The sequence below is a fragment of the Phaenicophaeus curvirostris genome, chromosome 9, assembly GCF_032191515.1.
Source record: "Phaenicophaeus curvirostris isolate KB17595 chromosome 9, BPBGC_Pcur_1.0, whole genome shotgun sequence".
NCBI classification, from domain to species: domain Eukaryota; kingdom Metazoa; phylum Chordata; class Aves; order Cuculiformes; family Cuculidae; genus Phaenicophaeus; species Phaenicophaeus curvirostris.
Genome location: NC_091400.1, coordinates 36,840,564 through 36,866,820, shown reverse-complemented (window position 1 = coordinate 36,866,820; position 26,257 = coordinate 36,840,564). Strand labels below are relative to the sequence as shown.

The 26,257-nt window shown below is 41.1% G+C and overlaps 1 protein-coding gene across 3 annotated transcripts in view; it reads right to left on the bottom strand.

The window, feature by feature from the left end:
- The window catches only part of PCDH15 (protocadherin related 15), a 599,860-nt gene that overhangs the window by 427,910 nt on the left and 145,693 nt on the right, over positions 1-26,257 (bottom strand). For all 3 annotated transcript variants that reach the window (XM_069863953.1, XM_069863958.1, XM_069863956.1), the window contains exon 3: positions 24,667-24,726. The gene's annotated coding sequence lies outside the window, so the exon portion shown is untranslated. The remainder of the gene's footprint in view (positions 1-24,666; positions 24,727-26,257) is intronic.

Sequence of the window (26,257 nt, the reverse complement as noted above, 5' to 3'; positions counted from 1 at the left end):
GAGAACAACACCACCTAAAGACTAAACTTGTTTCTCTCTTTTTACACAAACAACTACAGTCCTTGTTGCTGTAGCACTTTCAGTAGTAGTAACTCACCATATTCATCAGTAAACCTGTTTACATACAATTGTTAAAAGTACCACAGCACACACGGCAGGTGAATTGATTCAATTGCCTTGGATATTTAATAGCATTTGTTTGTGTCCATTGGTGTTGAGGGTATTTTTGTAGCTGAAGTTGCTTTAAAAATAATTCAAAATGCAAAAATTTGGAACAATACCAGGCAAACTACAAAAATAGGTTTGGTTCTCACATGTCTATGGATAAAATGCTCTTCTAAGGAAGTCTCCGCATACCCACTCTGTTGTAAAGAACTTCTCTCTCTGATACCTGGGAAAAATAATAAACTTCACATACTGCGGCAAGAAAATTAACAAATTGCATTCAGTTTTTGGAAGAACTGGTCCCATGATTTAAGAAACATTGCAAAACACCATTTCTGCAGCCCTTCCCATTTAAGGCAAATAAATTTTTACCTGATTATCTCAATGAACAACCAGAAAAAAAGTGTTCCTCTTATGTTTCTCTAACCCACTTGTCTCGTTTTAAGGTAACACAGTCTTGAGATTCACCCAGAAAACACCGAGCCACCACAGAAGATCACCAAGTGCCAGCACCCACCTCCATATCAACCCTCCTTTCACAATGTGATGCAAGTTCTAGATCTAAAGGAACTCAGTTCAACATGGGCCTCTAATAAAATGTGTGCTGGTGTGGAGCTGAAATGGGCGAGGTGTCTAGAAAGGCAGGTTTAAAGAACAACTGAAAGAAACAAATGGGGGAGGTGGAGAAAGAAAAAACCCTGCAGCCAAAATCCCTGGCAGAAAACTGTCCAAGCTCCCTTTCAAGAAAACTGCTTTATACATATCAATATTTCATTGCTTCTGGAGGAAGTTCTTCAGGCTCTGTGGTTCTCCAGCAAAGAAAATCTGAGCATCCACTAGGGTGTCTTCATTAACAGTACGCGCTTAGTGCAGGTGCTGGGGAGCTCTTAGCAGGGACTGTTCTATGTGAACTCCCCTACTCTCTGTTTTACACTTCAGGACAATTAAAAGAACTTCTGCTTCTATGTTACCTTTAACATCAACATCCAGTGACAGAAATTTTCTCCTTTTTTTTTTTTTTCCCACAATCCAGAAAAGGTAGGAGGTTGAAACCTTGTATGTTGGGTTTCAACATTTATTGCATTTTATGAATTCCTGTTTTTTCCTCCTTCTCATGCTCACTGGGATGGCATCAGCTGTATTTTCAGTCCTTTAGAAAAAAAAAAAGAAAAAAAAGAAAAAAGCTTTTCCTTTTTTTTCTCTTCTTTTCCTTTCTTCCTTTTTTTTTTTTTGTTTTAGTATATTGGAGAGTAAACACTAAAGGTCAGTTTACTGCCTTTTACTGTTTTTTTCCCTGCATAAAGGTAAGAAAAGCAAGCATGTAACTTCCACAATGAAGCTTGCTGCAATAGTAGATCATGCAAAGAAACTTACTGCTCAGAGAAAGAGTAATTCTTGTTGCCAGCAAACCAAAATATCATCAATTAGTTGCAGAGTGTGCCTAATACATTCTTCCTCTCACTCCTTTCTGCCACAGTTCTCAGCCACCTTTCAGGGACCTCAGAAGCCTCTAGTCTAAAGTTCCTGCTCCGGGCAGATGCCCAACCAATCCAGGAGCCAGACCCCACTCCAAGCAAGCCTTAAAGCTTCCAGGGATGGGGACACAGTGCCTAACAGCTCTCAAGGTGAACTGAATGGAGTTCTTTCTCCTCAAATGCAATTGGACCTTCTCTGTTTCAATTTACGACCATTAAGACCAGAGGCTCTTGCAAACCTGTACCCTAATAAATAGCCACCGTTGTTAGTTAAGCTCCAACATACTTTACTTATGATAATGCTAACAAAATGGTGACATTATCTATGTTTTATCTTAGAAATGACTTCCACATCATGGTTTCAAAACACAAGACAAAAGTTAATACTATTCCACTGAGACTGAGGCATGTATCATCCCTGTTTTTCCATGGTGAAAATGAAACTCACTGTAATTAAGTGGGTGGGAGAAAACTATCTTTGGCAATCACTTGGGAAATTCAGAACAGCTCTGAGAAGTACGAGACATCTGTGCACTAGCCCGGTACGCTGCTGTGGCCAACAACATTAAAGTAAGAACCTAATGCTAACATGAATGCGAGAAGACGACTGCACTCTTTGTAAACCAAGTTGCTTCCAGACCCTTCTAGCCAAACACCACCAGCTACCTTAAAATGGCAAATGTTAGAGCATTTCCTAAATGCATTCACAGAGATTGAGAAAAGCAAATACATCTGGAGGCTCCAAGGCACACGATCACATACTCGTCATAAAAGACGACTGAGCTTTTGTAGCGAACTGAGTAAGCCCAAAAATTCCCAGGAATCATTTTAGTTATTTCTGAGAGACGTTGTCTGCTACCAGGGGTTAATTCCTCATTGCTTGTAATACTCATTTTTAGCCACTTGCAAAACCAAAGAGGTGACCAGGAACAGCTGTAAGCCAGAAAACAGGAGAAAGAAAATAGAGAAGGCAAACGGGAAATTAGGCAACGCAAGAAACCCAAGGTAACGTACAACAAATTGACTTTCTTCTTCCTGTTTAAATATGTAGTACGCACAGTGCGCTTCCCCCAAGAATTATTTTCATACAGGAACACCTGAACTAATAATTCTAAATACAACACGTCCTTCCTTGTTTGTTGTGCTTCATTTAGTTTCATATACTTGAGGGAAAATTGTACAAGTAGAGTCACCCCGCCAGGTGACAGCTTGCCAGAGAAAATAATTGGCATTGTGCTTTGAGGTACACGGAACGGGAGGCACAGGGTACTCCATCAGGAGTTAATAGGTAAAGCTAACAATCAAGGCAGTCTAATGCTTTCAGGTCTCTAGGTCAAAATATTATCATTCCTACTGCAACGCAAGATGTGGAGTTGAATGCTAAGTAATACATTTATTATGGTAAAATGTGTTTATTGTGATTTATGGTATGCATGAAAAAGGCTGACTCTTGATGTTGGCTTTCATGCTTACGCTATTTTGTCCTAGAGCTGACAAATGTTTTCAAGTCACGCAGAGTTTAAAGATGGGGTAAAGAGCTCCAATTGTCTTTGCACACATGTATGTACAAAAACTATGCAAGTTACTATAAAGTATAGCTTATTTTTTTAAAAAAAATCCCCCAAATCTTCACAATGTTTTAAAAACATAAGCTGTGCTGTGCATTAATTCATGCTGCCTACCTCTCCGGTTTCTAAAACGCTTCCCAGCAATGTACCCTGAAGCAAATGCTACAGTGTAAGTAAATTAAAAGTTCCACATTTTTTCCAGCCACACAGCAGTACACACAATTTTTTTTTCCTACATCTTGCAATATTTGAAAATCAACAGTGGCATAGTCATAATAGGAGCAATTAGCAAGCAGGTTGCCTGGTGCTAGGCTATTAACATATTCATGTGCAGTAAAAATACCCAGTACTACTGGATTTACAAACAGCTTGCAGGCGACCTATTGCTAAGTAGCAAACCCAAAGAAGGAGGGAAAATTCAGAAACAGCATTTCCTAGGAAGGAAATTAGGAGTGACTCAGCTAAAAGGCAGTTTGAAGGTGCACACTGGCTAAGTTCAGTGGTTAGATGTTCTTCCTAGCAGCACTTTCAGCTTGTATGTAGACACGGAGATGAAGCTGATTTTCCAGAAGGTATTTGAGAAAGACAACAACTGCTGAATTCCTATTGATTATCCAGCATTTATTGATGTGAAGACCTTGCTGCTTGTTTCAGAGCATCTCACTTTCTTTTGGAGCCCTGACTTCGGAATGACACGCAATGCTTTTTGAAAATCAGCCACACTTCTTTGTGCACAGACTCGAGGGCAGCTCCAAGGAACTGCAATATGGTTGCAAGGAAGGACTCACCTTCAACAAAACAAGCTTGGCAGCCTGCTCAAACTTCTCCATAAAGATACAGATGAAAAGCATTCATTCCAGTTCCCTGTTCTGGCCTTATTTCCTCTGACTATTCCTTTTATGCTTCTATTACTCATCTTGCAAGGTCTGTGGGCAGACTTTTCCACCTGGCATGCTTGCTAAAGAATTTATTAGTGCTCATGCCTTCTTCAAATTGTTCTCCCAATTTTTTTTTTTTTTTTTTTTGGCATGTCTTACCGTTTAAACTACCAGGTATTCATCTTTTCAATTTTTTTTGCTTGGACAGAGCCTCAGCTTTCTGAAGAACTTTTGTGCTTCTAGCAACCATCCACTCCCTCCTTCTATCCAGAGAAGATTCCTTTCAGATACTGTCATCTCTCTTTTGATAGTTAGCATGTTCAGAACACCATAGAATCATAGAATGATTTGGGTTGGAAGTGACCTTAAATAGAGGTCATCAAGTTCTAACTCCCCTGCTATGGGCAGACACGACTCCCACGAGACCGGGTTGCTCAAGGCCCCATCCAACCTCACTTTGAACCCCTCCAGGGACTGGGCAGCCACAGCTTCCCTGGGCAACCTGCGCCACAACCTCATCACTCTCATTGTGAAGAATCTCCTTCTAATGTCTAATCTAAATCTTTCTCCCTCCTATTTAAAGCCATTCCCCTTTGTCCTATCACTATAAGCCTTTGTAAACAGTCCCCTCCCAGCTTTCTTGTAGCCCCTTCAGGTTCTGGAAGGCTGCAATAAGGTCTCCTCAGAGCCTCCTCTTCTTGATTTGAGCACAACAGTAGCATATATACATACACATATATATTTGTCGCTGGTTATTTCTGTAAGCAGCTTTTCTGGTTTCAGTTATGGAGGCACTTTTGCATTTTTCTGTATTGGGTTTTACATATACTTAGTGGAGTTCTTGTTTCCCCTGAGAAACAGGGAGCTTATCGTTTATTTCTTCTGGATATCTGATAGAAACAATATTCATCACTGATACCATTACATTTATATGAAAATAGATGGCTTAGTTCTTAGAAGGTGTGCTGTCAGTTCAGGGGAGAAAACCTGCATTCAGATTATACACGATGTTTTTAGTGGTCTGTACTAGCACTACTGAAAAACCTCTGGAAGTCCAGACTCTACAGCCTAGCAGCTGCATTCAAGAATATTGTGGAGATAATAAAAATAATGAATTTAGGCCAATAGCTTAGTAAATTAAAGAGCATAAGAAACACTTGTGTGTTTCCAGGGTGTTTCTTCTTAGTAAAGAATTCATGCTTTTTTGATGGACAATGTATGAATACAAAAAAAGAAATAAATATGGAATAAAAGCTGCTTTTCAACCTGCTGTCAGTTTGCTTTACATAACCAAATCTAAGTCAGAAAGACTAAACTCTCAACCAATGAGCAGGTTTTATAGAAAAGATCATTTTGTTTGTGGGCTCTCCCATTTCTAAGTTAGCCCACGCTCACAATGTATTTTCCTTTTCGGTTTATCCACAGTCCTCCTGCTTATGTGCATAGAATTTGGATAAGAAGAACAACTCTGTGTTATTTCAAAAGTCTCATAAAATACCATATATTGTGGTTCAACACGTCTGTGTTGACCCCAGTAGACCTGAACACACAGCAGCTGTTGATGAGTACAAATTCAAGGAGCAAAGGTAAGTTCTGCTGCCTCACCCAGACTCACTCAATCCTTTCCATCCCCAAATTGATCATTTGGGTCTAGGTGTAACCAGTTGCACCTTGCAGGAGCCGATAAACAATAGAGCTACACAAGAAGGGTAGGCCTGCTTGTGCTCATCACTGTGTGAATGCAGCAAAACGTATTTCACTGCTCTGAGTCTTATAGTACAGAACCCAAGACTTAATGGACGCGTGTGAGAATGAGGGCAACTTGCTGGGACTTGAGATTTCCAATCCCAACTTGCCATGTGCTCTCAAGGTGTCAATTTAGTCCAAATTAACAGGAGTTTGCTCTCCGTGCCTGTTTAATTCTTGGCGTCCCAGCTGTTCCCATCAGCATGATGGTTTCCAGACATGCTTCTGCCAGAGCCTGGTTAGCCACAAGGTAACAACAATCACATCTCATTTTTCATAATTATCCAAAATGCTATGCAAGCATAAGAAGTTCTCACCATTAGAAAGATCTCAGTGACTTAAAGCAGTAACTTAGAACCTTCACATTTGATTATTTTCTTTACATAAAGTAAAATTAACCTTAGAAAACTATTTAGAGGCACAGCTTTTATAATTTCTTTTAAAATGAAAGTTATAAAATTAGAGTCCAATAAAATCACAAAGGAAATTAAGGGAAGTAACTTAGCTAAAATAATATCAGATCTTCATTGACTGAGAATTTAAATGGAGTCAGAGACAATATTAAAAAAAAATCATCTTTTACCTTATTCAAAAAAAATCAGCATCATCCATGAGAGCCAAATCTCAATCCTTAGAAATTAATTAAAATATTTGAAATACACAAAGACAAAGAATTCTGCCTTTACAGCATCACTGAATTTGCAAAAAGCCCAGGGCCAAGTTGACAAGAAACATTTTTGTAGCTATTGATGCAGACATTTCTCCAGAAAATTATTTTGTTCTTTCTTGTAAAGAACAGATGATCTGCAAGCTACTGGCACAGCTCATGAACAGAGACATTCTCCACCCCAAGTATATGTGTGTGTGTGTGTATATATATATATATTTCTCATTCTGTCAAGTAATGCCTTATTCTCTATAACTCACAGAACCATTAAGGTTGGAAACTACCTCTAAGATCATCCCATCCAGCTGTCAGCCCAACACCACCATGCCTACTGAACCATGTCCCAAAGCGCCACGTCTACATGGCTTTTTGAACCCCTCCAGGGATGATGACTCCACCGCTTCCCTGGGAGACTGTACCAATGCTTCACCACTCTTTCAGTAAAGAATTTCCTCCTAATCCTGTTTAACGGTTCTGCCAGGAATATAGCTATTATTTCAGCAAGCTGAAATCTCATTTTTGCCTGGCAGCTCCTCCACAGCAAGCTGCCAGCATGATGGAAGATGTGGAAAGCCCTGACCAGAGGAGTGAAAGAGCAGTACTGTGCAAACAGCATATATTTAAATGTTCATCATGGTCGTATCTAAAATTTAAACCTGCACAACTTAACTTCTTCTGTAAGCAAATCTTACAGTTCCACCTTTGGTTTACTTACAAAGGATATATTTTACTACTATTCAGAAACCTTTCTTTCTTTGCGCTTATGCTTTCTTTGTGCTTATGTATTAAGGTCGCTTTAAGAAATAGATATTTATGCTATAGTTTGGGGGATTGGAACCAGGTGATCTTTACGGTGCCTTCCAACCCAAACTATTCCATTATTATGGTTGGACTCGATGATCCGGTGGGTCTCTTCCAACCAGATTATTCTATGATTCTATGCTGTAAATATAAAAATTCTGATTATTAAAAGAAAAGAAGGATCACTCATGTTCTATTGAGTATGTCGGGAAAACAATACTTTACTGTTCCGTACTTTCCTGTGAGAGTTTATGAAAGCAGACTAAGCCTTTTTGGTTTTGCATTTTTATAGCCCTTACCCCATTTGTAAGTGGCCAGGGCTAATTAAATGCAGAGCTGCTTAAGTGATGGAATATTTGGATGCCTAGATTTATCATGTTCTTTGCCACTGGTCCAGCACTACACTAGCTGTATCCCAACGAGGTAACTGAGTTGCCAAAAAGTGAGTTTCCCTGGTGAAAATACTCATCAGATACTCATTGCCTTCCCCACGAGCAACCATAGGTATTGCTTAACCACAAAAATCAACCACATTAGAAACAACAGGCACAGAAGATTTCATACAGCCAGTAAAGGCATGTCCTTAAACAGTCAAGCAATACAAATCCCCTACCGCAGCACGTGTATCTCCGTTTCTGCTACAGTCTCAGACATACTTCTTTCACTCTGACTCCAGCTCTTCTCCTTACCCTCTCTGCTAACTGGTTTTCATGCCCAAAACGCATAGGCAGAGTTTCTTCTCCTCATCTCAACCCAGTCCTTGTCATCTCCACACACGTTTCTCTGAATAGTGAGGCAACCAACTCTTACCAATCCACTTCTCCCTCTCCAGCAGCTTCTCCCACTGCAAGGTGCTTTAAAAAGACCTCAGACAGTTGAGGATGAGTCCTCTCATAGTCCATATTCCCCAAAAATTGAACCTAGGCATTTATGCTTTGCTTTACCATTGCAGTAAGGTGATATCAGTTCGAAACACAGGCCCGGGCTGAGTCCAAGTGTGCTCTTACACAGCGTATTTTGCACTGCCAGATAACGTTCCATCATTTATTGCCTCGACTCACAGTATATAACTCAGAGGTGTTGTTTGTTTTATCAGTGCTAGAGGAAAGAAGACTGCACAGATATCTTGACCTGTGCTTTTCAGTTATTATCCCAAGCAGACTTTTTTTTTTTTAATAGGTAGCACTCTCTTTTGTGTTACTGGGTTTATGATGATTAAATCTGCCTACATAGACGGTGGAAACTTGGCCTAAACACTATTATTTTCTATTTCTATCTCAGTCAATTAAGGATCAACATAAAATTTACTTTAATTTTGAATGTGGCATAATATCAAGTCATTCAAAGAGAAGGAGCCAGAGGCATCCCTGGTGAGACGGTGTTCTACTGCCACTAAATACGTCCCAGTTTAATCAAAAGAGACCCTTCATAAATTCATTAGTATACTTTTTATCTTGCAGTGCTTCACAATGTTCATTCCTTGATACTTTCCCAAATGACTTCCTAATCACTCTAACAGCTTTCTTACCTATCATACTGTACAGGCAACAATCTTTGAATTGCTGTATCAAATTGTTCCTTGCTTCAATCCCAATCTCCTATGAAAGAAATCCTCTCATTTTTCAAATTACAGTTGCCTTATAAATTCTACTGATAACAAGTTCATGGCCCTAAAGACAAAAGATAAATTTAAGTCATTGCTTAAAGAAGCTTGGTGAAGATTTAGAACTTGTGTATACTACATTTATTTGTATCAATTTCTAATTGCTCTATTAAAACATAACCAGAGAACAGTCACAGAAGCTCAGAGGAGAGCTCTGCCTGGCGATGCTTTGTCTGCTGGGCATCTGCAGCACCAACTGGGGGAAGAAAGTGAGAACAGGAAAACACACTGGGTCTCCTCCTAGGAATAACCTCCAGCACTTTGCTGTTAAGACTTCCAGAAGCAGAGGTTACTGGCCTGTGATGGATTTTCCCTTCCTGACACCATCCAGGCACTTTCTGAAGTCCAACCTGGATGCCATCTTTCAAGGCAAGGCGCTCTGCATCGAATGTACATGCACAGGAGGAATGACATTCTCTTGTTTATTTCGACCCTGGCATCTTATCTTCTAGGTTCACTACATACTCTCTAACTCTTGTATTCAGTATTTTGTGATTCTCTGTCTTCGAGCATTCAGTTTTTACTTTTTTTTTCACTCAAGGGTGCCAGCCTCTACTGTCATTCCTTGTAAGCCCTTCCACACTCCTAATCGCCTCTGTTGCCATTGCCCTCTACCTTCAACAGGTCCTTCAGACCTTTTGAGTTTCATGACCATAGCTGCACCATAGGCACAGCTGACTGCCATTATGCTTTCTGCTCTTTTTCCAGTAAGTCCAATATTTAATTTTACTTTCTTGACTGTCAAAGGACACTTAGACATAATTTTTAGCTAAAACAAAAATACCCATCTTAATCCTTAGGTTATTTCAGGGCAGCAGCAGTTCAGTGTTTTTATCTGTGCTGGATACTGTGGCATTCACTATTTCCTCACACAGATGCCCAGGACCAAAAATTTCTTCTGCTATCACAATTCTTCAAGATTCAGCATCATCAACAAACTTCAGAGGACTGCAAGATCCTGTGGAAATCACAGGCAACCATAATCTGCCCTGAAAACTACTACTGTTACCCTCCATTTGTCTTCTAACAACCACTTTGTGGCCTTGAGACCCTCCCCATCCATCCCACAGGAGCGTGCCACATCTCTGGAATTCCCAGTTTCTGGTCTGTTTTCTCTACTGACTGTGGCCACTTCTTCCAGAGACTCTAGTCTTTACACTGCAAACAATTTCTGATACACTTAATGTCTAACTTTGTTCTTTCTTACTAAAATATATGTAAAGGCAACTCTGTACTGATACTCCACGTAGACAACTCACGCCACCACGTACCACTGCCTGGTTGCATTCCCCATTATCCCACCCTTCTTCAAACACTTCTAGCTAGATTTTAACTAAGTACTTAATGATGTATTTTCTTGTTACAGCGTTTCCTGTTTCCTGTGCTAAAACTTTCACCATTTGTAGAGACATCTGACTGTGCCTCATTTATATTTTTGTCTTCCTTCAAAATTAATATTCATAAATCAGAAATCAAACCTGTAATAACTCATTTCCATTCTGTCTGCACCAAACCTCCTCACTATGTGGAAACAAATTGGTTTTGCTTTCCAGTGAAGATGGGAATGCCTCCTATTTAGAAGACTACAGAATAAAACAAACAACTAGCCGTGTAGCCCTCTACAAATCCAATGGAAAATTATAGGCTCTGGGCAATAAATAAGATATCATATAAACAAGATTTAAAATGCGCTTTAAAAATTGCTACTATTTCCCTTGAAATAGAAACTATCCATCTTAAGCACCTATGGAACATATATAACCCCTGCTATTACTTCAGTTCTCAATATTTGTTACACTCTTATAAAGACATCCACTCCCACAGAAAAAAAACTCCTCCTCCACTTCAAAAGGGGAGAAATACATTTGAAAAGCAAGTTCAAGGGTCATAAGCTGACTAGAATAGTCTCCTTGTATATGCATTGTTCCGCTCTGCACCGAGGTATAAGCTGTGCAAGGACCAGTTGCCTCTAGACCTAACAGGACACAACTAATAATAGCACAGCTAAAATGAAAATGTGTCTAGCTCTAATGGGTTTATCACCAGCATGATATAATGGACTTTAAAAGCCTACCCAGGTTATTTTCTTTCGGGCAAATACTGGAAATTCAGCACAGACTAAATTAGATGTTCTAGGTATAAAATAAAAATTAGGTTCTGTTCATACATCAACAGTTCATACATCAAGAGTTTGTCATTAAACATCTTCCTACAACCAGAGTACCAAAGCATAGCCCCCAGGGGTGGGGCAGCCACAGCTTCCCTGGGCAACCTCGCCACCCTCGTAGTGATGAAATTTCCCCTAATGTCTATTCTAAATCTGCCCCTCTCCAGTTTATCCCCATTCCCCCTCGTCCTATCACCACAAACCTTTGTGAACAGTCCCTCCCCAGCTTTCATGTAGCCCCTTCAGGTACTGGAAGGTTGCTATAAGTTCCCCTCGGAGCCTTCTCTTCTCCAGGCTGAACAACCCCAACTCTCACAGCCTGTCCTCACATGGGAGGTGCTCCAGCCCTCTGATACTCTCCACTTGTAGCCTCCTCTGGACCCGTTCCAATAGCTGCGTATCCTTTTTCTGTTGAGGATTCCAGAACTGGACACAATACTCCAGATGAGGTCTCACAACACTGGTATAAATTTGTACATGTTTCTAGCAGTTGTCACAGGGCTCTCAGACACACGTGGCACCCACAGATTGTCAATCCCAGTACTCACAACTTTCGTTCCTCTCCCCTGAAGCCCCACGTTGAGCTTTTGCCAGGCCTGCTCTCAGGCACAAGAAGGAAGATGGAAAGCGGGAGGCGTAGGAAATGTGCACTCTCCTCGGCGCTGCTCCCAGCACGTATCCTGCTTCTGAAAGGGAAGCCCAAGGGATTTTCTCAAATCTCTTCTTTGGAAGAAATAGCAGAAGTGGTGATGTTGACTCTTAATTCCTAAGAAAGGTGAAATATCACCATACCAAGCCAAAAAGTACTTATAATGCTATAACCAAGCCTGCAGATGTATTTTATTTTGGTTCAAACAACTGATAAACAAAGTTAAGCTACATGGAGGCGAGGACTAGAGAACTGGGAGGTAAAAATAGCACTGAGTAATAGAAAAAAAACATAAGACAATACAGCGAGAGTGATTTCAGGGCTTAACAGCTAACATGATGGGGAGGAAAAAAAAAACCAGAGTTGTTATTTCTCTTATATATCGGGAGAGTCTGGGATTAAATTATTGTCAGGGAAAGATTTGGGATGCCATTAAGGAAACATGAATCTCCTTTTCAGTGTTTAGAAGAATATGCAGAGGTGTCACAATATCTTGGCATTTTTAAACACACACTGCTGTTCAATTCTGCAAAAGCGAAGCTTTTTCCACATCTTTTCAATTGTCTGGAACTGGTAAATGTATTGTTACCCACCAGACTATCTGCTGCTTTCATCAGTGAGTTAAACCCAAAATATACTAAACATGTAATCATCACATAAAAATATACATTTTACCGAATTGATCAAGGCAATGATATAATTTAACTCCAAAATAAAAGCAGTGTTTTCTTATTTACACACAGATGTTTTCTAAGGACTGTGCCTCCCTCTATCCTTCCACAGGAGAGCAGAGGCAGTGGGGAAGCTGCTTGACACAGCCGGCTGGCAGCAAAGCTGCTTGAGAATTCTCTCCAAGTCAGCACAAACCTGCCAGCCACAAAAAAGCAAAGAAAGATTTTCCTTATGCCCTTTTCTTTAGTGTCCAAAGGAAAGCCTCTCGATTGGTCAAGCACTTCTCAACAAATTTTCAGAAGTCCTGGGTTCCATTATTTAAGTTATTTTTTCCTTTCTGTGCTAAAGATGATGCCTTAGGCTAGATCCTGTCTTTATCCAGTCTACTTGAATTTCCCTTGTGATGTAAACGAATCCATTTGCTGAAGACCCTGGCCCACTGGAATGAATAAAGCTGCTTTACATCAGCTGAAAAACACAAGAAAGGGAAATGCAAGTATTTAAAAGAATGTGTATCTGTCAATGCCTAAACTTGGATTTTGCTCTCAGGTAGGATACCTGTCTCTCCTGCTGCTCAAATCAGTTGCTGGCTTCTCTTCGCTTTGATTCCAGGTTCAAAGAGAAACTTGCTATTTATTTCTGAGGAAGGAAAACTGTATCATGCCTCTTTGATGTCTTGTTATGCAACTCAAACCCCAACTTGATGGGACTAAAATTACATAATATCATCAGCAGTAATCTATTTACTAAAAGGAAAGAGTTTATTAGCAGCGAGCAATGCTTGAGCTGGATTGAACATGAAAGTGGGTAGATCTTGGTTGATATGTAAAATTAAAATATCAAAGACTGCACTTAGGATTTTTCTTGGAGAAAGAATTTGGTAGATATGACTTTCTTCCCATTTATTTAATCAACACTGAATTCCACAATACGCACCTTACGTAGCATAGGCTCAAACTTTTGTCTGGGTAAGAGCCAGATGTATATAAAACGGAACAATGATTTTTTTTTTTACTGTGGTAGAATATAAAATAAAGCACCAAATAATGAGCTTTTCTGAGGTTCTGCCTACGTTTTGCAATTAATGACCACACCTTACGCCTACTCGTGTATTTCATAAGCACAGCAAGTAAGGTCAACAGAGGAGAATAAAAAAAGGCAGCTAGAGGTCTGCCTACTTTGTAAAATAAAGCTTATGAGTGCAAACCTCAGACCAAAATCTTGGCTTTCACAGAACTGCAACAGGAAGGCCCTATCCAAGAAAAAAACCCTGAGTCAAACCTTTGCTGAGCAGATCATTTGCTGTACGATATTTCTGGGACACAAAAGGTCCCTGGCACCAATATACCAATTCAAACCTGTAAACAAAGCTTAGGAAAGGAATCCCCATATTTATATCTGAAGAGAAGAGACTTTAAATAGTATTTTAAAAGGCAGAGAGTTTAACCTAGTTCATTAAAGGTTCTCCTACCTGCCCGACATCCTGTGGTTTGATTTTGACAGTCAGGCTCTCCCCATCCAGTGCTCGGGGAGGGGTGTTTAGGGAGTTTTGGGCAGCCTGATCCAGTGGGAGGTGTCCCTGCCCATGGCAGGGGGTGGGACTGGATGGGCTTTGAGGTCCCTTCCAACCCAAACTATTTTATCATTCTATGATTATTTAGAAAAAGCTCCCCTCCGCCTTTCTCCAGCACAAGGTGTCTTGGTTTGTCTTTTAAATGCAGCACTTGATTTTCTCCAAATTTTGGAAGTGAGGACAAATTGAGACAGAAGGAAAGGAGAACGAGAACCAGCACAGAACATTGCTGTAATTTAACCCTTATTCCAATATGTTCTCAGGGGTTCAACATGAAAAATGAAAATAAAATACTCACTAACAATAATAAACTAGAGAACTTAACATTAGCCTATAGCAAATTGTTCCCTGCAATTTCTAGTAAAGAATTACTAAGTACACTAAATGGCAACATCAAGAAACTATTTTCTTGATTTACTGAAACTATAAAGTTGGCTTCATGTAGTTCAAGAAGGAGTTTTTTCCCTTTTCTTTCCATCTTTAATCTACATTAAGTGAAAGTCATTAGTAGGACTTCATGGATTTTACTGGTGAAGAGTGGATCTGAAATAGTTCATTAATTAAAACTCAGCTTTCTGTTTGAGGTTTTAAATTTTCATTGCATCTTGGAAATCCTAGACAGACTGACACACATTGAATTTAGAAAACATTAGGGCAAGAGAATATAGTCAGTGAGAGGGGAACAATTGTAACAGGAGAGAAGAGGAGCTGATATAATCCAATCCTCTTTTGGATGAACAAACCAGGGGCTAAGTTAAATATTTATCTGCAGCACAGGTGTATAGAGAGCAAAATTACACTTAGTTGTAGAGGGGAAAAAAAGAACATTTCTATGCTCATTTCTATACTGTCCTTACTGCTAAGACTTACAATACAGGTACGATTTGTAATAGGAGTATATGATAAGCAGCCCAGAGTCTCCACCTAAACACCATTAAGAGGGTAAAACATCTGGGTCACAGTGAGCTGTCAAAACATAATTAATTGTCATTTGTATTGCTCTGAACATTGCAATTATGATCAGAAATGCTTCATAGCGTTTTTCAAATGAGAACAACGTAATTTTTAACATGACAGGAACTGTAAAAACTAAGGTCCAGAGAAACACTGTGATATGCAGAGTCCCAGCAGCGCAGCAGCACTGGTGACTGGAACCGAAGCTCTGTCCCGTTGCTCAGACTGCCCCATCTGCCAATTATCACCTGAAAGAATTCATCCTGTTGGCACTTCTTAAAGCTTCTTGGTCGGGAAAACAATGGCCAGGTAATTCAAGATACAACATGATAAGCAGCAGGTTTTTCCAGCTGGCAAAATAGATATTCTACTTCAAGAAAGAATTACTAAAAAAATGCAGTTCCTGAGCTATATTTCATTGTACAGAGCCAGGCATGTGGTTTGAGAAAAACGTTTGGAAAAAAATACCACAGGCAGAAGATGTTTTGTTATGTCTCTGATAGCTGTTAGTGCTGCAGTCAGCCTTTTTTTTACTAAAAAAAAAAAGGAGTAACGAAAACAATGGAAAAAGAAACTCGAAGTATAAAAAATTGAAAGTTGTCCTCTAAAAACGACATGACCTTGTTGGCTGCCTCATAATAATTACTGAAAGAAATGTTCTGCTGTGGAGAAATACAGAGGTTCTTTCATATCCATCACAAACAACACACTCTGTGGTTCACAGGTGCAAGAAGGAATAGACTGAATACGTATTAAATTCTAATGCAAATGATTTGTGCAGTACAGAACTACAATCATAGGTTTTTTGAGTTCTTTATTAAACTGAGGGAGTCAGAAATTTCACTCTAAGGACTGTGCTGCATGTGACAGTAGAACTACAGGCTCTTTCCCATTCTTTATCTCTTGACCTTTTTTTTGGTCCAAGTCATTAAACTATTTAACTTTTTAAACTACTTTAATTTATTTGCAATCGTTAGTCTAGTCAAACAGCCGAGATTGTCTTGGGGTTGAAAGGCGAGTTTCTTGGTTTATACATCTACGAGTCAGGCTAATAACGGAAGAGGCAGGGAAAGCAATGGGATGGAGATGGTAATGGGCCAAACAAAATCCTCAACAACCAACCAAAACAGGAGACTGAGTTGGGCTTAAATAAAGCCACCTCTTAATGAGCCTCACCGGTTTATCAGGAATGGCCGTGACAGTCAGAGATAAGCAGACCTGCTGATGCCTCTTACCCTGTTCTGTGCAGATTGTCTTCAAGCGGTAAATAGACTATTAGTGATGGCAAAGTCTCATAACATGAAAAGATCTGACAGACTATTCTTTAATCAACATCTAAGAATGCCATCATTACCCTATGACTTTGTTGATAGCGGTAATTAAATAAGTTAAATACTTCTGGCAGCCTTAACCCAGTAATAAGCATGGAACCAATACACAAAAGCCCCTGCTCATGCTGCTCCCTTTTATCTCCCCTTGCAGGCCTCCTGGCTTCCAGCAATAGCTTTTCCATCTTCCATCAAAGAAAACTTCCAAGACTTTTATCTGAAGAAGTCCAGAAGACAGAATAAGCCAATGAAACTTTAGTTTCTTTCAGATACTACCGCCTGCAAAATCCGAATGCTTCCAACTGCTCAGATTCTCCCTCAATTATGAATAATCACAGTTAAATTATTTTTTAACTTCACTGGAGAAGTGTGAATTGAGATGGTCATTTGTATGCCAGGTCACCAAAGCAGATCTGCACGACAAGAGGTAGCAGAACATGTATAGAAAAGCAAGCTAGTTCAGTGTATGCATTTGTAAACCTAATACCATTCTTCCTCATACTTGCAGAACCTCTCCTGTTCATACATGTATATATATATGCACATATATACACACACACTGAAAAGGAACTCTTAATAGCATAGAAAATAAAAGGGGAAGGGCTATAACCTCCACAATGCTCTGAATTTGGTCTGTTCTTTTTTAAAGTTTTTCCATAAAAAACAATTTATGCTGTTTCTCTGCTTAAACTTGAGATTCCAGAATTCAGAGGGAAAAACACACCCAGCCCATAAGCCCTAAAGGCGAGGGTTTGGTTGTTGTTCTTCTTTAAAAAAGAGGTCAGTAAAGGAGTATTTTATATCTCAACTGTCACAGCAAGGGACCTAGAAAAAGTGTACTGGATTTCAGTACTTGCCTCTCCTATCCTTACCCCTTGATTTCAGGCAGTCTACAGAAAGCTTTGTGCATGCGAGCCCTGCTCATCTCTCTGGAGGCATGTTTAGACAAACTGATATGCAGTAAAAGCCTCTAAATCTCTAAACACCTTATCTTCCACAGCTTCCCACGAACACAATGACAATTCTGCACTCATCCTTTCATGCTTTGAAGGCAATTCAAAGACACCACAAGGTGGACAGAAGAATATTCTTGATATTTGTGAACTGTAGCACGAAAGTAAAAAACAGGCTGCCCAGAGGCTTCTGTGGGAAGATTTTGGGGTGACACCAGGGCTCAGGCCCTCCTGGCAGCACACTGGGAGTCTGGGTGGGAGATGAGCAGGAGAGGAGCCTCACTTGCATTGGAGCCATGTGCAGGAACAGCTGATAAAGATTGTTGATAAACTTATCAACTCTGATCTTCTGATAGTTACTATTACAAAAAGTGGAATATTTTGATTTAAGCTAAAATAGTAGAATTAAGTTTCATCTAAGTGATTGGATTTTTTTTAAAGTCCCTCTGAGAGCACGTTTTCTTTCTCTGAGAGCAAGTTTTCTTTGAGACAGTTTCTTTTCCAGACACTGTTCACCCTCTGAAAATGATAACGTCTTGTGTGAAGTATATTATGTGCTGAACAGGTGTATCTTCCACAATCACTTCTGTTTGGAGTTTTCATCTTATCTCAAAGGCATGGAAAAGCAGAGAGCTGGAGGCACCTCCAACTTAGCAAGAGTTTGGACTGTTGCAAAGTTTTATAACATTAAAATTGGACATTGGAAAGTAATAGAATACGCGTAAGATTTCTGGGAAAGTTTTGGTAACCAGCTTTTGTCTCACTGCACGTGACTGATGGAGAATGGAGATCGCTCCTGCATGTTGTCCAGGCCTGATAAAGGATGCTTGCTTTCTAAAACTCCAGAATGAGTCTTAGAGAGTTTGATTTGCCAGCATTTTTGGTATCACTTCCATTACCGACAGCAAAAGACCCTCTGTCTTACAGATAGTGAACTCTCTGTGATGTGCAGGTGTCCAACAGCTCCTGAAAGCTCTGGAGACAACCCGGGCAAGGCGATGGACAGACAGGGTGCTGCTGGCCTACAGCCTCCTGGGCTCTTCCCCTCCAAGGACGTCCACCACCTGCTGTTCTGCCTCTACAAGCTTAGGTGAGTCGGTTCCACCATGAAGCCTGTGAGCATGGGGATTCCTGCTAAATTCCTACAGCGTTAAAAAATTAAGCCTTTTCTTAAAAGCCAACCAATGAAACAAACAAACAAACAAAACCACAAGCAAACAAAAGAAACAAACCCAAATATTTGCACAGCTTCACATGAGAGCGGGCAGGAATGAGGCACCGCACTGTTCAAACACTGGACCTTCTTACTGAAACTCTGCCAGACTCAACTTAAGTACTTAAGCACTCTGAGCCACTGCTGAGTGTTCCGAGAGCAGGGGAAGGATGCATCCTGGCCTGTTGTTCCACAGCAGGGGCCACTTTAAGATGCCCATATTCCAGGAAATGCCCAGTTCTAGTTGGGTAATTTCCACTGAATTGTTAACAACCATAAAAGTTACCAGCATTGTAAGTACTAAGTGACAATTTCATTGGCAATTGCAGCCGAGCCAGTGAGGACAGGAGCAGCAGCTGAGAGAAATCCGTGAGCGCTACAGTCATTGGAGCCACACACAAAGGAGGGACTAAATCACGGAGCAGAGGAGCTGACTTGTGAGAAAAATCAACCTCACTGGAATTCTGCTCCCATCTAGGTAAAAAATAAAACTCTTTGATTCTAGACAAATCAATTCAGCCAATACTCAGCTCTGAGAAACTGCTCCAAACACCTGAGCCATTGAAGTAGTCTAAGAGTTATCTCAGTCTGCATCAAGGTAAACAATCCAGAAGCATTTTTTAAATACCAGGGATAACTGATAGAAAAATACACCTTTAAAATGGTAGTGGAAAAGAAAGAGGTTATTCAGCTATAATCCCATAATATTTCAGCTACTGTAGTGGGAGCTTTTTTATTTCTGACTCTACAACTACTGAGAATAAATGAGAGCCCAAGCGAACATCCTGATAGCTTCAGCCACTCCACACCCACCGAGCTGAATGCCTGCAGCCACCCCAGGCTCCTGGCCACACCCGACAAGTTGGTATTTCTGGCTGTGATAGGTACACTACCCTTCTTCCCCTTGCCTACGGATTCTCTGCGATGCATCCTGAAGCTTCAGCTGAGACGTGGCAAACTGCATATTTATGTATTAATTAGAGCCTTAAACGTCAACATCAAAACAGAAAAAGCATCAAAGTTTAAGTGAGCTAGGAGCTACTAGAACTGTTTAGTGCTCCGTTTACAAAGACTTAGTAAGGAATTACAGTTCCAAGAGATTAGAAATTTAAGATACCTGTGTTTTCTTGATACACTTTATTTCAATGCATAAATACGTGTATATAGAGAATCATACAATCATAGAATAACCAGGTTGGAAGAGACCCACCGGATCATCGAGTCCAACCATTCCTATCAAACACTAACCCATGTCCCCCAGCACCTCGACCACCCATCCCTTAAACCCCTCCAGGGAAGGTGACTCAACCCCCTCCCTGGGCAGCCTCTGCCAATGCCCAATGACCCTTTCCGTGAAAATGTTTTTCCTGATGTCCAGCCTGAACCTCCCCTGGTGGAGCTTGAGGCCATTCCCTCTCGTCCTGTCCCCTGTCCCTTGGGAGAAGAGCCCAGCTCCCTCCTCTCCACAACCTCCTTTCAGGTAGTTGTAGAGAGCAATGAGGTCTCCCCTCAGCCTCCTCTTCTCCAGGCTAAACAACCCCAGCTCTCTCAGCCAATTACGAAGCTTTCTTCTGTAAATCCTAGATGATCACACATCAAGAAACTGCTAAATGAAGACCTGGATGCTGTGCATTGTTCCAAGTCATCTCTTTCATTCTGCCAGGGTACACAGCAATGGCCTTTACTGTGTTGGCTGGCACAGTCATTATCCGTGCAAGGGTACGTGTGCACACGTAGCGCAGACGGCTTTGTAAGGGACCTGCTTGCAGAAATCTGGCCACAAACAGCCAGTCACTACTTTGCAGCTGCCCGGCGAAGCTCTTCCCGAGCTGAAAGATCAACGAAGGGTAACTGCTTTTAATTTACCTCCGTTGTACCTTTTACTGGAGGTGTCAGGATGATACTACCCTTTCATTCCATACAGGCATGCAGAGAGGGAGTTGTACAGGAAAGCCATCTGCAGATTTAATTAATACTATGAGCAAGCTATTTGTGGGAAAGATAGAGCGACTGACACAGTTACCTGGGGAAAACAAGAACAATATTAGACCTTCCTCTGTTACCTGCAAAAATAAGTTCTGATCTGAAAATCAAGTAGTCTGCAATTAACAGATCCTACCTGCATTGTCCTGCTCTGGCTTAAAGTTGATGTTACTGATAGAACCTTTCAGTTTGATACATGTGACAAAATTACCCACTTCTCAACATTCACCCTCTGAAAACTTCACATTTGTGCCACAGTAAAAAAAATAAGTAGTTTGTCTCCCTAGGTATTATATTTTACACTTTCCTTGCACTAATTTCTGTGACCATAAGCTCGTGGTAAGAAGGCAAACGCTTCAGTGCTCCTTCCTTGTTTAAATTTCATCAATAATAAAACATCTTGCTGTAAGTGACAATTTGCAACGGCTTATTTGCGCTTCAAGGCTTTGATACAAAGAAAGACAAATTCTTCTGTGATAAACCAAATCCCCAACCAGATAGAAAATTAAGAAGAATGCAAAGTTGCAGATCTATGTAAATTCATTTTCCACGTCCATCACCCACAGCCAAGTTTCAAAAGCTGCTAACTAATTTTGGGTGCTCATGCAGGCACCAAGCACTGGTGAACAGAGCCAGCTCTAGCTATCTCTGAGGCTTTAATTGTGCCACTATACAACTGTGAGAGCTTCTTTCTCTCCTTTAGGGAGTATAATTTTGGAACAAATCCACTTTGGGAAGGAATGTCCCCGTGCTGAGATACAATTCAACTAGAGCTCGAGCTGCAGAGTCTATAAAACTATCTACAACTATCTTGAACAGGGAAAATTAATTTATGGATGGACACAGGAGAAACAAATCATGGAGATAAGTAACATATATAAACCTACAGAGGCTACATAATTACTGCATCAGAGATCTATGATTAATCATCTTCCATTGAGAATAGAGATACTGACGTATCAAGGGTGTCTCTACAAGAGTGCTACAGTTCAGGTCAGACAGACACTTCTGAAGTGACTGTACTCATTGTCCCCTTTTTACAGCGAACTGGTGCACATTGCAGAGAGGTCTGGGAGAACAAAAACTGGATTCCTGGGGGATAAAACTATGACATCCAGGAAGGACACGGCCATCCCGGCTGTCGAGAGCCAGACACTTCAGGGGACCACGCTAGAGCCAGTCTGCTCCAAATCCCTCGTACGCGGGAGGGGGATGCCAGATCCCCAGCACTGCACTTTGGTCCACGCAGAAGTCCCCCAGCAGGGTCCTAGCGGGTCCTTTGCCCAGCAGCAGCCCCCATACCAGCACAGGGCTCTGCCGAGGGCTCCTCTTCCCTGCACCTGACCCTCCTCAGCCCCGAGGAGGCCACTGGTGTTGCTGCAACCACCTTTAGTCTGCTTCATTTCAAAGGTACAACACTGTGTCTTAAAAAAAAAAAAATCTCAGAAGCATAGTTGGAGAAGCAGAGAACAGTGTTTTCCTCAATAAAACACAAAGCCAGGAAGTGCTGCCATTTCTTGGATTGGCTCCACACGGGGATTGCAGCATCTCTGCTGACTGATAGGCAATTGCCAGTGACTGAAGGGTGAAAGAGCTAAATATGACTTAATTTCTGAGACCGATACCAAGCACCAATGGATGCAGCAAAGCTTGAACATTTAATGTTCACTAAATATAAGGAAGTTCACTCAAGAAACAGTCATTCTGACTCTCCAGGAGAGGCAAATGCCTTATGAGGACATCCAGAGCCTAAACGGGAGACACAACACCTTAAGGACGCTGGGCCTCAACCCTTTTGATTCTAAGAGCAGGACTTTTAGGTTCAGAAGCATTTCTGCAGTTCATTTATAAAGATGATGTCTCCCTGAAAATATTTTTAATAATAACATATTAAAAAGAGATGAATGGACAAACATTACATAGAATCAGAAAGTCTGGAAAAGAACTCTAGAATCACCAAGACCAGCTGTCAGTCCAACACCACCCTGCCTACTACACCAGATCCCAAAGCACCATGTCTACACGCTTTTTAAACACCTCCAGGGACGATGACTCCACCACTGCCCTGGGCAGTCTGTCCCGATGCTTCACCACGCTTTTCTGTAAAGAAATTTTTCCTAATATCCAATCTAAATCTCCCCTGGCACACCTTGAGACCGTTCCCCCTCATCATCCCTCTTGTAACTTGGGAGAAGAGACCAATAACCATCTTGCTACAACCTCGTTTCAGGGAGCTGTAAAGAGTGATAAGGTCTCCCCTCAACCTCCTCTTCTCCGGTATTCCCCACTTCCCTCAGTCGCCCCTCATTAGACTTTTGCTCCAGACCCTTCACCAGTTTCGTTGCCCTTCTCTGGACATGCACCAGCCCCTCAATGTCCTTCTTGTGCTGAAGCACCCAAAACGGAACACAGGGTTTGAGATGAGGTCTCATCACTGCTGAATACAAGGGGGCAAACGCTTCCTTACTCCTCCTGGCCGCACCGTTTCCGATCCAAGCCAGTTCGCTGCTTCAGTCACACTGCTGGCTGTCTCCCAGCACCCCAGATCCTTTTCACTGGGTGATGCACTGATAACTTTATCCCGTAAGTCTTATCACTTGTAATAAAGCCAGTAGATTCTTACAGAGGACTGTCATATAGTAGCTTTTGTACTCACAAATGCTGTCGCTGCCAGTCACTATATTAAAACCGGAACTTCTCCCACCATAAATATTTCTTCTGTCCCTAGTGAGTGGGGAAAACAGCATTTAGCTCTAGGAGCATCTATGTAGTTATTTTACAACATGGTATAAATGAGGGCATAGTGCACCGGCCAGAAAGAGCCACTGCTAAAGCCCTATTTCCCTTAGTCTAATTTCATCTGCAGAACCTCTAGAGGGCAGTGAATAAAAGAAAATAAAGTACCAGAAATAGTCATCAATGTGAAATACAATTTTTAAAGTTGGGATCTCATCTAATTACTTCCTTGTATTGAAAACCTTCCAGGTAATTCTATGGATTAATGGATTACTTCAATGGGATTTTTTCAAGCCCAAATCCTATGCTCTCTGGCAGATTGCATTGACAGACTTTACAGCAGTGCACTTCCCCTGAGATTTCCTTTGTTCAAACAGAAATCCCTTGCACCTAAGCTAAAATATGCAGCAGGCCACCCGACCTCCATGCTGCTCACGGGCAAACAAGACTGTTTTTTAAATCCTATGGAAAGTCACATTAAGCCAAGAAAAAAAAAAGGAAAATACAGCTGAGAAAAGCTGACTGTTTATCCAACATACAATAGTTTAATATCAATGCTCAAGTTCATATCAAAACAGCCAGGACAAAGCAGAAAGTAGCCTCTTAGGTAGATCCTCTTTGGTTTTCATGCACGTATGGAAAACAGAATCAGACAAACTGGTAATAACTTCATTATACATCTGACCGTGGCATATAGGATTTATTCATTACTGAAGGAATATGTAAGATCTATGATAAAACTTAAATTAAGCACAGCAGACAAAAGCATTACAGTAGATATGATATACTTTGTCTTATCTTGCACAGAAGAATATCAATCAGTGTCAGACTCTATGATTACATAACTTCAGTTATGATTTAATAACTTCTTGTGGCTCTGTAAACCTTGTGCATTTCTAAAATTGGCTATGCAATTACCACAGGCAGAGCTGTGCACACCTTAATTTAATGTCATATTTATTTTTGGAATGTAGAATATATCTGCAAATGCATCTAAAAACATTAAGAACTGAGCTCACCACAAAATAATGCTTGAAAATGTATGCATTAAAATGTGACACTGGGGCTTTGATAGACTCAGAAGCCTCACATCCTGCAGCCACTGGAGTAGGGAGCAGCGAGGCTTCCCAGCCTCCGAATCAGCCACTGGTCCTTGCTGTGCCCCGAGACTTGCTGGATACAAACCTCCTCCAAAAAAACTGCAGAGCAGCAAGTCAGCGACACCTTCTCATTCTCTCTTGACTCCTGGGCGATTCACTGCTGTTACGAATTGTTACTGCTCACAAGTCAGAAACTGACAATTTACTCTTACTTGATGCCTTTTTTTAACCTCCTTTGTGAACTTCTATCTTTTTCCTGCCCCTGCGATCCTCTCATCCCTTTTCCATCAGTGTGTCCTGTTCTACCAATTCCCTCGTATTTAACAGAGCCAACGGCTGCTTTTGAGATTCACATTTCTGAAGATAAAAACTTACGTGAACTTCTGAGCCTTCTTCATACTCCAGCAGTTTGCTGCAGAGTCACAGAGTGGTATCCTATAACAATGGAAAATTGGGAAAAAGTTATTCACGCTCTTTTCACAAAAAACAACTAAATAATTTCGCTATCATCCATTATGTAGTTACCTATATGACATAACAAGGTAGGGAGAATAGCATGTAGATAGAACCTGGAGATAGAGGTTCTATAGATAGAACTTCTTTTCTCCCAGGAGAAATTCACTTTTGGGACAGCGCTCTGCCTGCGGACTCCTCCTTTCAGTAGAAGGAAGTGGGTAAGGCAGAGCAAGAAAGGGAGAAGTCAAGAGTGAACCCAAAAATAGGTGGAAGCAAGAAAAAACAGTAAGAATACATCATGATTTTAACAAAAGTGAGCTCAAAAAGAGGCAAGAACAGACGTCTGTGACAAGGCTTGGGAGTAGCAGCCTTGGATAAAAATGGCTCCGGGCAGATCGTAAATGCATCTTCATCAGCCAGTGAACACGCCTACAGCTGCATCCACCTGCAGCATGACATGGTGCACATCATTAAGGAGAGCTCTCCCTGGGTTTTGAGAATGAAAACCCTGCTAGTTCAGGATCTTTCAGAAGCCCTATTTTTATTCTTTAAAGCTAAGATTGGTCACAATGCACTCTTCAAACTAGCTGGACTGCACCTCCATTTGGCATGAGGTTACTCCAATTCTACCATGCAGCCTTTATCCTGATTTCTCAGTCTCACACAAGTGCTCTTCAAAAAGATGACATCGAAGGCCATCCTTCAAACAGCTTGAGAAATTCTTCCCTCCCAACCACAAAGAACAAGAGAGGGATAAGAGGTTGAATCTCTTCTGAGCAGGAAGGCTACTGTAGTCCCAACTAATGAATCCCAATCAGACCCTCTCATTACAGATATCACATCTCAGATGTAACCTAAATCACATACAGATTGCGTTCTCAGAACAAGTGCAGCACTGGTACTGCTGTAAAAGAGCACAACTCATCTGGAAATGACGAGGAGGCGCGGGAGTAGCGCCCTGCAGGGACAATGCACCCTTACTGCCAACTGGGAGCGCAGGGGACATGTTAAAGGAACAATGCAGGATGCCCCCCTGCTTTATAATCACAATTATTTGCTCGTGTACAAATAATTTTTTGTTCAGGTGTGAGCCAATAGCTCCCTTCCCCAGGCAGGCAGGCTTCAACCAAGCCAACCAAGCTCCCAGGCAGAATAATCGTGCCCTCTCAGAGCAGATTAGGGAAAGCAGCCAGACGAGCAGCAGACAGAACCCTAACTCTTCTGTCTCCCCCACTGGAAAATAGCCATGCAATGCAATACAAAGCAAGAGAAGCTGGATTCTTTAAAGAAACAATATACTTGTAGTTTTTCCTCTGGGAGTAATCCAAACGCTGTGCTGGAATGCCAGCATTGAAGCAATTGAGGTTTTCACTTTAACCAGAGAAGTAAATAGGAAAGGATACACCTCAGACAAAATGTTGTGCAAACCTACGCGCAGTTATGGCTTGTTACAAAACATTATGAGCATAGATCTTGCAGCTGAAGGCACTGTGAGCTCACTGCTTCATCT